The sequence below is a fragment of the Lolium rigidum genome, chromosome 4 (assembly GCF_022539505.1).
Source record: "Lolium rigidum isolate FL_2022 chromosome 4, APGP_CSIRO_Lrig_0.1, whole genome shotgun sequence".
NCBI lineage: Eukaryota > Viridiplantae > Streptophyta > Magnoliopsida > Poales > Poaceae > Lolium > Lolium rigidum.
This window is the reverse complement of record NC_061511.1, coordinates 13,108,482-13,121,897: the sequence shown is the minus strand read 5'-3', so window position 1 is coordinate 13,121,897 and position 13,416 is coordinate 13,108,482.

Below are 13,416 nucleotides of genomic sequence, written 5' to 3'. Positions count from 1 at the left end.
ATATAAATATTAAGAAAATGTTCTTGTCATGTTAAGTTTTAACAAGACTTGAATGTATCTGACACTCAATGAGTAAAAACACATGAGTGATTATAGATCACGAATAATATGTACACAATCAGATGTCATGTGCTATAAAGTGTTATGAGCATATACCGAATGATTCATATGATGATCATTGGACGACGAGTAAGAATATCCTTGAGTACTTTAGAAGAACTAAGGATATATATATATATTTTTGTATGAAGAAATGACAAACAAATCGCTGTAAGGTGTTACACCAATATTGGTTTTGTCACATATAAAATATAATTTCAATCTAAAATTAGACTAAGTGTTGTTTAAAAGGTAGCACAATGAGCTAGAAGTTGTCTATGCTAGATTTAGAAGAGTTCTAAATATTGTGACGAATTCTACAAAAGAAAGCAGAGTATGTCATTATTTTGACAATGACAAAGGATGTTAAGTCAAGAGGTTCTTTGAGAACTTGGTGCAGTTCCGACAGACTCAGAACTTTGAAGCTATATTGTGTGACAATATTAGTGACATATTTCAGACAGCGGAATTAAGGTTCCACCAGAAGATCAAACATATTTAATGCCGACTCATTTGGAAATGAGTGATGCGTTGAGACGCAAATGAATTACAAAATACATACGTTTCTGAGCGTGTTAGATCCGTTGAATAAAAACCTCTCCCGTGAGCAATACATGATAAAGCACCATAAGGCCAAGGTGTTATATCTTTACAAATGTAAACTAGATTATTGACTCTAGTGCAAGTGGGAGATCGAAGGAGATATGCCCTAGAGGCAATAATAAAGTGGTTATTATTTATATCTTTATGTTTATGATAAATGTTTATATGTCATGCTATAATTGTATTAACCGAAACATTAGTACATGTGTGATATGTAGACAACAAAGAAGTCCCTAGTATGCCTCTTAAACTAGCTTGTTGATTAATGGATGATTAGTTTCATAATCATGAACATTGGATGTTATTAATAACAAGGTTATATCATTATATGAATGATGTAATGGACACACCCAATTAAGCGTAGCATAAGATCTCGTCATTAAGTTATTTGCTATAAGCTTTCGATACATAGTTACCTAGTCCTTATGACCATGAGATCATGTAAATCACTTATACCGGAAAGGTACTTTGATTACACCAAACGCCACCGCGTAAATGGGTGGTTATAAAGGTGGGATTAAGTATCCGGAAAGTATGAGTTGAGGCATATGGATCAACGGTGGGATTTGTCCATCCCGATGACGGATAGATATACTCTGGGCCCTCTCGGTGGGATGTCGTCTAATGTCTTGCAAGCATATGAATAAGTTCATAAGAGACCACATACCACGGTACGAGTAAAGAGTACTTGTCAGGAGACGAGGATGAACAAGGTATAGAGTGATACCGAAGATCAAACCTCGGACAAGTAAAATATCGCGTGACAAAGGGAATTGGTATCGTATGTGAATGGTTCATTCGATCACTAAAGTCATCGTTGAATATGTGGGAGCCATTATGGATCTCCAGTATCCCGCTATTGGTTATTGGTCGGAGTGAGTACTCAACCATGTCCGCATAGTTCACGAACCATAGGGTGACACACTTAAAGTTGGATGTTGAAATGGTAGAACTTGAATATGGTATGGAGTTCGAATATTTGTTCGAGTCCCGGATGAGATCCCGGACATCACGAGGAGTTCCGAATGGTCCGGAGAATAAGATTCATATATAGGAAGTCATATTCCAAGTTTGGAAATGATCCGGTGCATTTATGGCAGGTTCTAGAAGGTTCTAGAAAAGTCCGGAAGAAACGCACTATGGAAGGTGGAGTCCCGGAAGGACTCCACAAGCTTGACCAGCCAAACCCTAAAGGAGGAGTCCCAGGTGGGCTCCACCTAGAGGTGGCCGGCCACCCCACCTCAAGGAAAGGTGGGAGTCCCACCTTGAGTGGGACTCCCTCCTTGAGTAGGTTTCCCACATATGGGAGGTTTTAGTGTTGGGGTCTTATTCGAAGACTTGGACTACAACTCTTGGGGCTTCCACCTATATAATGAGGGGCATAGGAGAGGGGGCTGACCACTTCAAGCCTCAGCCTTGGCCGCACCCCTTAGAGGGCCGGCGCCCAACCCCCTCTCTCCCCAAACCCTAGCGGTCTCTCTCCTCCACCACATCCCGCACGCTTAAGCGAAGCTCCGCCGGATTTCTCCACCACCACCGACACCACGCCGTCGTGCTGTCGGATTCAAGAGGAGCTACTACTTCCGCTGCCCGCTGGAACGGGGAGGTGGACGTCGTCTTCATCAACAACCGAACGTGTGACCGAGTACGGAGGTGCTGCCCGTTCGTGGCGCCGGAACCGATCGTGATCAAGATCTTCTACGCGCTTTGCAAGCGGCAAGTGAACGTCTACCGCAGCAACAAGAGCCTCATCTTGTAGGCTTTGGAATCTCTTCAAGGGTGAGACTCGATACCCCCTCGTTGCTACCGTCTTCTAGATTGCATCTTGGCTTGGATTGCGTGTTCGCGGTAGGAAAATTTTTGTTTTCTATGCAACGTTATCCTACACTACTCCGGGGGCCGTGCAACCCGTATGAGGGCTCATCCGCCGATCCATTGATCCGCTGCTCTCGAGTCCTTTTTTTCCAATCCGTAGATTGGTTTTCTTTTTGCTCCACCGATCGCGTTTTTTTTTGGTTTTACCGATCATACATCGGATTGAGTCGCCCATCGCCACCGTCCACCCGCGCCTCTACTCCAACCTAGGCGTCGACTTTGCACCGGCTCTCCTCCATCATCCGCCCTACGCCGGCCACCGTAGTCGACTCGCTGGCTGGCTGCAGCGCCTGCCTTGGTAGGCTGCCGTGGCCGGCTCGCCCGCGTCGTCTCTGCCTCGGCCGGCCTGCCTCCATCTAGCGTGGGGCACGGCTGCACACGATGCACATGGGACGCTGTTTGTGTCGCAGCCGGCCGCCTTCGCCTCCACGGTCTCCATCGCCGGTTCGTCTTCGTCGTCATCGCCTAGGACATCACCGACAACGTCGCCAATGACTCCGATCTGCGGCACGTCGTCCACGCCATGGAACGTGTAGCGACGCCGTCGGTCTGATCAACCGACCCCATGCACGTCTCCGCCAAGCACGTCCCTGATACGTCTCCAACGTATCTATAATTTCTTATGTTCCATGTTAGTTTTATGACAATACCTACATGTTTTATCCATACTTTATATCGTGTTGATGCATTTTCCGGAACTAACCTATTAACAAGATGCCGAAGTGCCAGTTCCTGTTTTCTGCTGTTTTTGGTTTCAGAAATCTTACACAGGAAATATTCTCGGAATTGGACGAAACAAAAGCCCACGATCTTATTTTTCCACGGAGCTTCCAGAACATCGAAGAAGAGTCGGAAACGGGCAGCAGGGGGCCCACACTATAAGGCGGCGCGGGTGGCCCCCTGGCCGCGCCACCTGGTGGGGAGGCCGCCCCCTGGTCCCTCCGAGGCTGCCCTTCCGCCTATAAAGTCTCCCCGACGCGAAAACCCTAAACAGATAAGCCAGGGGATGAGAAAAGTTACGCAGCCGCCGCCATCGCGAAGCCAAGTTCGGGGGACATAAGTCTCTGTTCCGTCACGCCGCCGGGACGGGGAAGTGCCCCCGGAAGGCATCTCCATCGACACCACCACCATCTTCATCAACGCAGCTGTCTCCTATGATGAGGAGGGAGTAGTTCTCCCTCGAGGCTAAGGGCTGTACCGGTAGCTATGTGGTTCATCTCTCTCTCCCATGTGATCTTTATGTGATCATGAGCTTTGTATCACTATTAATCTATGTGCTACTCTAGTGATGTTATTAAAGTAGTCTATTCCTCCTTCATGATGTAAAGGTGACGGTGTGTGCATCATGTAGTACTTGGCGTAGGTTATGATTGTAATCTCTTGTAGATTATGGAGTTAACTATTACTATGATAGTATTGATGTGATCTATTCCCCCTTTCATAGCTTAAAGGTGACAGTGTGTATGCTATGTTAGTACGCGGTCTAAATTGCAACGGTCTATTATGCTCTAGAGGTTACTTAAATATGAACTCCGAATGTTGTGGAGCTTGTTTACTCCGGCTTGAGGTGTGCTCTTGTAGCCCTACACAATGAATGGTGTTTGTTATCAAACAAGAGAGTATATGTAGCACAAGTGAGGAGAAGTTATTTATTTGTTATGTGATCAATGTTGAGAGTGTCCACTAGTGAAAGTATGATCCCTAGGCCTTGTTTCCAAATACTGCAAACATCGCTTGTTTACTCGTTTCTACTGCATCTTTACTTCCTGCAATATTACCACCATCTATACCACCCGTGTTTTACTATCTCTTCGTCGAACTAGTGCACCTATACATCCGACAAGTGTATTAGGTGTGTTGGGGACACAAGAGACTTCTTGTATCGTAATTGCGGGGTTGCTTGAGAGGGATATCTCTCGACCTCTACCTCCCTGAGTTCGATAAACCTTGGGTGATTCACTTAAGGGAAACTTGCTGCTGTTCTACAAACCTCTGCTCTTGGAGGCCCAACACTGTCTACATGAATAGAAGCGTGCGTAGACATCAGTCTCCGAGCACGCGCCTACCACCGGTCGAGCATCGGGCTGCCGCCGCGTCGCCCCTTCGGGCCGCAGCGCCGCCGCCTTTGGTCCACGCTACCGGCCTCCGACGCGCCCTGCAGCTACGCCGGCCCCTCGGGCCGTGGCGCCGCCGCTCGCCGTCCCCCGCCATCGACGTCCGTGGCTACCACAGCGTCGCCCCTTCGGCGCGGGTCGCCTCCGTCCACGCATGGTCTTCGTCACGCCGCCAGGTTTTCCTCGCCTACTTCGTGTACCGCCGCCGCGCCTCCACCCCAGGTCGCCGCTGGGCTCGCCGACCACTCCAGGTCGCGTTGAGCTCGCCGACCACCGCAACTCCCGTCTAGGCGTCCAGCATGACCACCCCAGGTCACCGTTGGGTTAGCCGCCTTCTATGTGTTTGTACACTACAACTTTTCCGCCTTCTTCCTCGCCTCTTCCCCGACTACGCCACCCGCTCCTCTACTTTGACACCCATCATCGAGACCTCCTCTGCTAGTCTACTCCGACATGGCGTGCACTTTGTATTGTTCCCTACCCCCGCACGCTCGGTACTGGCAACACCGGTACGTGCCTTCGTCCCCGACGCGTCCCCGGGCTTGGCAAGCTCGGACCGGCGCCTCGTCTTCATAGGCTTCGACGACGTCTTCATCGGAATCGCCTCTACGACTGCCTCGACCGCGTCATCGCCGATTTCTTCTATGCATACTCGGTTCTGGCAAAACCAGAGTATGCCTTCGTCCCCCACGTGCGCCTGGTTCTGGTCCTTCGTCCTCGACGGTTCAGACTGCATCGACTTCGGCATCGACCATCTCCACGACTGCTGATACGTCTCCAACGTATCTATAATTTCTTATGTTCAATGCTAGTTTTATGACATTACCTACATGTTTTGTTCACACTTTATATCGTTTTGATGCAATTTCCGGAACTAACCTATTAACAAGATGCCGAAGTGCCAGTTCCTGTTTTCTGCTGTTTTTGGTTTCAGAAATCCTACAAAGGAAATATTCTCGGAATTGGACGAAATCAACGCCCAGTATCTTATTTTTCCCGGAAGCTTCCAGAGCATCGAAGAGGGGACAGAGGGGAGCCAGGGGGGCCCCACCCCACAAGGCGGCGCGACCAAGGGGGGGCGCACCCCCCTATGGTCTGGCCCCACCAGGACTCCTCCGAGGCTGCCCTTCCGCCTACTTAAAGCCTCCATCGCGAAAACCCTAAAAGAATAAGCCACGATACGAGAAAAATTCCAGAGCCGCCGCCATCGCGAAGCCAAGATTCGGGGGACAGAAGTCTCTGTTCCGGCACGCCGTCGGACGGGGAATTGCCCCGGAAGGCATCTCCATCGACACCACCGCCATCTTCATCGCCGCTCTTGTCTCCCATGATGAGGAGGGAGTAGTTCTCCCTCGAGGCTAAGGGCTGTACCGGTAGCTATGTGGTTAATCTCTCTCTCATGTACCTCAATACAATGATCTCATGAATTGCCTTGCACGATGGAGATCCATATGATGAGCTTTGTACCACTATTAATCTATGTGCTACTCTAGTGATGTTATTAAAGTAGTCTATTCCTCCTTCATGATGTAAAGGTGACGGTGTGCATATCATGTAGTACTTGGCGTAGGTTATGATTGTAATCTCTTGTAGATTATGAAGTTAACTATTACTATGATAGTATTGATGTGATCTATTCCCCCTTTCATAGCTTAAAGGTGACGGTGTGTAGGCTATGTTAGTACTCGGTCTAAATTGCAATGATCTATTATGCTCTAAAGGTTACTTAAATATGAATGCCGAATGTTGTGGAGCTTGTTAACTCCGGCTTGAGGGAGCTCTTGTAGCCCTACACAATGAATGGTGTTTGTTATCCAACAAGAGAGTGTATGTAGCACAAGTGAGGAGAAGTTATTTATTTGTTATGTGATCAATGTTGAGAGTGTCCACTAGTGAAAGTATGATCCCTAGGCCTTGTTTCCAAATACCGCAAACATCGCTTGTTTACTGTTTTACTGCATCTTTACTTCCTGAAATATTACCACCATCTATACCACCTGTGTTTTACTATCTCTTCGCCGAACTAGTGCACCTATACATCTGACAAGTGTATTAGGTGTGTTGGGGACACAAGAGACTTCTTGTATCGTAATTGCAGGGTTGCTTGAAAGGGATATCTCTGACCTCTACCTCCCTGAGTTCGATAAACCTTGGGTGATTCACTTAAGGGAAACTTGTCGCTGTTCTACAAACCTCTCGCTCTTGGAGGCCCAACACCGTCTACATGAATTAAAAAACCCATGGAACTTTATATGCATGCTAATGGGAATGTTATTAGTATGAATGATTTGAACACCATTGTTGCTAATGCTATGGAAAATTCTAAGCTTGGGGAAGCTGGTTTTGATGAGCATGATATTTTTAGTCCCCCAAGTTTTGAGGAGAAAATTTTCTTTGATGATACTTTGCCTCCCATTTATGATGATTATAATGATAGTGGTATTTTGGTGCCACCTACTATGGAGGATAATGGTTATTATGATTATATTATGCCTGCAATTTATGATGATTACAATGATGGGTATGGTAGTTTTACTCCCACTATTACTAATAAAATTGATTATGCTTATGTGGAGAGTAATAATTTTATGCATGTAGCTCATGATAAGAATGTTTCATGTGATAGTTATATTGTTGAGTTCGTTCATGGTGCTACTAAAAGTTATTATGAGAGAGGGAAACATGGTTATATGCATCTTAATAATATTAGTTTCCCCTCTTCATGTTGAGAATATTGAAGTTACTCGTGTTTTATCTTCCTATGCTTGTCACTTTGTTCTTCATGAATTTATTTGTGTACAAGATTCCTTTTCATAGGAAGTGGGTTAGGCTTAAATTTGTTTTGAATTTGCTTCTTGATGCTCTCTTTGCTTCAACTCTCATCCTTATATGAGCATCATTAAAATTACTGAGCCCATCTTAATGGCTATAAAGAAAGCACTTTTGGGAGATAACCCATGTTTTATTTTGCTACTGTTTTGTTGTGTCTTGGAAGTTGTTACTACTGTAGCAACCTCTCCTTATCTTTATTTTATTGCATTGTTGTGTCAAGTAAAGTCTTTAATAGTAAGGTTGATACTAGATTTGGATTACTGCACAGAAACAGATTTCTTACTGTCACGAAATTGAGCAGCCCCGTCTGTAGGTAACTCAGAAAAATCTGCCAATTTACGTGCATGATCCTCAGATATGTACGCAACTTTCATTCAATTTGAGATTTTTCATCTGAGCAAGTTAAGTGCCCCTGAAAAATTCGTCTTTACGGACTGTTCTGTTTTGACAGATTCTGCCTTTTATTTCGCATTGCCTCTTTTGCTATGTTGAATGGATTTCTTTGTTCCATTAACTTCCAGTAGCTTTGGGCAATGTCCAGATGTGTTAATAATGATTGTATTACCTCTGAACATGTGAATTTTTGATTATGCACTAACCCTCTAATGAGTTTGTTTCGAGTTTGGTGTGGAGGAAGTTTTCAAGGGTCAAGAGAGGAGGATGATATACTATGATCAAGAAGAGTGAAAAGTCTAAGTTTGGGGATGCCCCCGTGGTTCATCCCTGCATATTTCAAGAAGACTCAAGCATCTAAGCTTGGGGATGCCCAAGGCATCCCCTTCTTCATCGACAACTTATCAAGTCACCTCTAGTGAAACTATATTTTTATTCAGTCACATATTATGTACTTTACTTGGAGCGTCTGTTTGCTTTTGTTTTTATTTTTGTTTTGTTATTTTCATTCTCTGAATAAATTCATTCTTGTGTGGGAGAGAGACACGCTCCTCTTTTTCATGTGAACACTAGTGTTCTTCGCTTTTACTTTTAATGTTCATGGCGGAGTTGAAAACCGCTTCCTTAATTGCTACATGGTTGGAAACAGAAAATGCTTCATGTGGTAATTGGTATAATGTCTTGAATAATTTGATACTTGGCAATTGTTGTGCTCATATAGATCATGTTTAAGCTCTTGCATCATGTACTTTGCACCTATTAATTAAGAACTACATAGAGCTTGTTAAAATTTGGTTTGCATGACTGGTCTCTCTGAGTCTAGATATTTTCTGGTTAAGGTGTTTGAACAACAAGGAAGACAGTGTAGAGTCTTATAATGCTTGCAATATGTTCTTATGTAAGTTCTGTTGTACCGGTTTATACTTGAGTTTGCTTCAAACAACCTTGCTAGCCTAAGCCTTGTATTGAGAGGGATTACTTCTCGTGCATCCAAATCCTTGAGCCAAAAACTATGCCATTTGTGTCCACCATACCTACCTACTACATGGTATTTCTCTGCCATTCCAAAGTAAATTACTTGAGTGCTACCTTTAAAATTTCATTCCTTGTCTTTACAATATATAGCTCATGGGAAAATAGCCTTAAAAACTATTTGTGGTATTGAATATGTTGCTATGTATCTTATTTCTTATAAGTTGCTTGTTGAGCGATAACCATGTTTCTGGGGACGCCATCAACTACTACACCTTTGTTTAATATCATGTGAGTTGCTATGCATGTTCGTCTTGTCTGAAGTAAGGGCGATTTTCATGATCAAATGGTTTGAGTATGCATATTGTTAGAGAAAAACATTGGGCCGCTAACTAAAGCCATGAATCATGGTGGAAGTTTCAGTTTGGACACTAATCCTCAATCTCTTATGAGAATATTATCTGTTGTTGAATGCTTAAGCATTAAAAGAGGAGTCCATTATCTGTTGTCTATGTTGTCCCGGTATGGATGTCCAAGTTGAGAATAATCAAAAGCGAGAAATCCAATGCGAACTTTCTCCTTAGACCTTTGTACAGGCGGCATAGAGGTACCCCTTTGTGACACTTGGTTGAAATATATGTTATGCAATGATAATCCGTGTTAATCCAAGCTAATTAGGATAAGGTGCGAGCACTATTGGTATTCTATGCATGAGGCTTGCAACTTATAGGATGTCTTATACATAACACATATAATTTATTACTACCGTTGACAAAATTGTTTCTATGTTTTCAAAATAAAAGCTCTAGCACAAAAATAGTAATCCATGCTTCCCTCCGCGAAGGGCCTTTCTTTTACTTTATGTTGAGTCAGTTTACCCATTTCTTTCTATCTTAGAAGCAAACACTTGTGTCAACAGTGTGCATTGATTCTTACATGTTTACTTATTGCACTTGTTATATTGCTTTATGTTGACAACTATCCATGAGATATACATGTTACAAGTTGAAAGCAATTGCTGAAACTTAATCATTCTTTGTGTTGCTTCAATGCCTTCTACTTTGAATCTATTGCTTTATGAGTTAACTCTTATGCAAGACTTATTGATGCTTGTCTTGAAAGTACTATTCTTGAAAAGTCTTTGCTATATGATTCAGTTGTTTAGTCATTGTCTTTACCATTGCTTTGAATTACTTCATTCATCTTATATGCTTTACAATAGTATTGATCAAGATCATGTTGGTAGCATGTCACTTAAGAAATTATTCTTGTTATCGTTTACCTACTCGAGGGCGAGTAGGAACTAAGCTTGGGGATGCTTGATACGTCTCCAACGTATCTATAATTTCTTATGTTCCATGCTAGTTTTATGACATTACCTACATGTTTTATTCACACTTTATATTGTTTTGATGCATTTTCCGGAACTAACCTATTAAAGGGATGCCGAAGTGTCAGTTCCTGTTTTCTGCTGTTTTTGGTTTCAGAAATCCTACAAAGGAAATATTCTCGGAATTGGACGAAATCAACGCCCAGTATCTTATTTTTCCCGGAAGCTTCCAGAGCACCGAAGAGGGGCCAGAGGGGAGCCAGGGGGCCCCACCCCACAAGGCGGTGCGGCCAAGGGGGGGCGCCCCTATGGTCTGGCCCCACCAGGACTCCTCCGAGGCTGCCGTTCCGCCTACTTAAAGCCTCCGTCGCGAAAACCCTAAAAGAATAAGCCACGATACGAGAAAAGTTCCAGAGCCGCCGCCATCGCGAAGCCAAGATTCGGGGACGAAGTCTCCGTTCCGGCACACCGCCGGGACGGGGAATTGCCCCGGAAGGCATCTCCATCGACACCACCGCCATCTTCATCGCCGCCGTTGTCTCCCATGATGAGGAGGGAGTAGTTCTCCTCGAGGCTAAGGGCTGTACCGGTAGCTATGTGGTTAATCTCTCTCTCATGTACCTCAATACAATGATCTCATGAATTGCCTTGCACGATTGAGATCCATATGATGAGCTTTGTATCACTATTAATCTATGTGCTACTCTAGTGATGTTATTAAAGTAGTCTATTCCTCCTTCATGATGTAAAGGTGACGGTGTGTGCATCATGTAGTACTTGGCGTAGGTTATGATTGTAATCTCTTGTAGATTATGGAGTTAACTATTACTATGATAGTATTGATGTGATCTATTCCCCCTTTCATAGCTTAAAGGTGACGGTGTGTAGGCTATGTTAGTACTCAGTCTAAATTGCAATGATCTATTATGCTCTTAAGGTTACTTAAATATGAATGCCGAATGTTGTGGAGCTTGTTAACTCCGGCTTGAGGGAGCTCTTGTAGCCCTACACAATGAATGGTGTTTGTTATCCAACAAGAGAGTGTATGTAGCACAAGTGAGGAGAAGTTATTTATTTGTTATGTGATCAATGTTGAGAGTGTCCACTAGTGAAAGTATGATCCCTAGGCCTTGTTTCCAAATACCGCAAACATCGCTTGTTTACTGTTTCTACTGCATCTTTACTTCCTGCAATATTACCACCATCTATACCACCTGTGTTTTACTATCTCTTCGCCGAACTAGTGCACCTATACATCTGACAAGTGTATTAGGTGTGTTGGGGACACAAGAGACTTCTTGTATCGTAATTGCAGGGTTGCTTGAAAGGGATATCTCTGACCTCTACCTCCCTGAGTTCGATAAACCTTGGGTGATTCACTTAAGGGAAACTTGCTGCTGTTCTACAAACCTCTGCTCTTGGAGGCCCAACACTGTCTACATGAATTAAAAAACCCATGGAACTTTATATGCATGCTAATGGGAATGTTATTAGTATGAATGATTTGAACACCATTGTTGCTAATGCTATGGAAAATTCTAAGCTTGGGGAAGCTGGTTTTGATGAGCATGATATTTTTAGTCCCCCAAGTTTTGAGGAGAAAATTTTCTTTGATGATACTTTGCCTCCCATTTATGATGATTATAATGATAGTGGTATTTTGGTGCCACCTACTATGGAGGATAATGGTTATTATGATTATATTATGCCTGCAATTTATGATGATTACAATGATGGGTATGGTAGTTTTACTCCCACTATTACTAATAAAATTGATTATGCTTATGTGGAGAGTAATAATTTTATGCATGTAGCTCATGATAAGAATGTTTCATGTGATAGTTATATTGTTGAGTTCGTTCATGGTTCTACTAAAAGTTATTATGAGAGAGGGAAACATGGTTATATGCATCTTAATAATATTAGTTTCCCCTCTTCATGTTGAGAATATTGAAGTTACTCGTGTTTTATCTTCCTATGCTTGTCACTTTGTTCTTCATGAATTTATTTGTGTACAGGATTCCTTTTCATAGGAAGTGGGTTAGGCTTAAATTTGTTTTGAATTTGCTTCTTGATGCTCTCTTTGCTTCAACTCTCATCCTTATATGAGCATCATTAAAATTACTGAGCCCATCTTAATGGCTATAAAGAAAGCACTTTTGGGAGATAACCCATGTTTTATTTTGCTACTGTTTTGTTGTGTCTTGGAAGTTGTTACTACTGTAGCAACCTCTCCTTATCTTTATTTTATTGCATTGTTGTGTCAAGTAAAGTCTTTAATAGTAAGGTTGATACTAGATTTGGATTACTGCGCAGAAACAGATTTCTTACTGTCACGAAATTGAGCAGCCCCGTCTGTAGGTAACTCAGAAAAATCTGCCAATTTACGTGCGTGATCCTCAGATATGTACGCAACTTTCATTCAATTTGAGATTTTTCATCTGAGCAAGTTAAGTGCCCCTGAAAAATTCGTCTTTACGGACTGTTCTGTTTTGACAGATTCTGCCTTTTATTTCGCATTGCCTCTTTTGCTATGTTGAATGGATTTCTTTGTTCCATTAACTTCCAGTAGCTTTGGGCAATGTCCAGATGTGTTAATAATGATTGTATTACCTCTGAACATGTGAATTTTTGATTATGCACTAACCCTCTAATGAGTTTGTTTCGAGTTTGGTGTGGAGGAAGTTTTCAAGGGTCAAGAGAGGAGGATGATATACTATGATCAAGAAGAGTGAAAAGTCTAAGCTTGAAGATGCCCCCGTGGTTCATCCCTGCATATTTCAAGAAGACTCAAGCATCTAAGCTTGGGGATGCCCAAGGCATCCCCTTCTTCATCGACAACTTATCAAGTCACCTCTAGTGAAACTATATTTTTATTCAGTCACATATTATGTACTTTACTTGGAGCGTCTGTTTGCTTTTATTTTTTTACTTTTGTTTTGTTATTTTCATTCTCTGAATAAATTCATTCTTGTGTGGGAGAGAGACACGCTCCTCTTTTTCATGTGAACACTAGTGTTCTTCGCTTTTACTTTTAATGTTCATGGCGGAGTTGAAAACCGCTTCCTTAATTGCTACATGGTTGGAAATAGAAAATGCTTCATGTGGTAATTGGTATAATGTCTTGAATAATTTGATACTTGGCAATTGTTGTGCTCATATAGATCATGTTTAAGCTCTTGCATCATGTACTTTGCA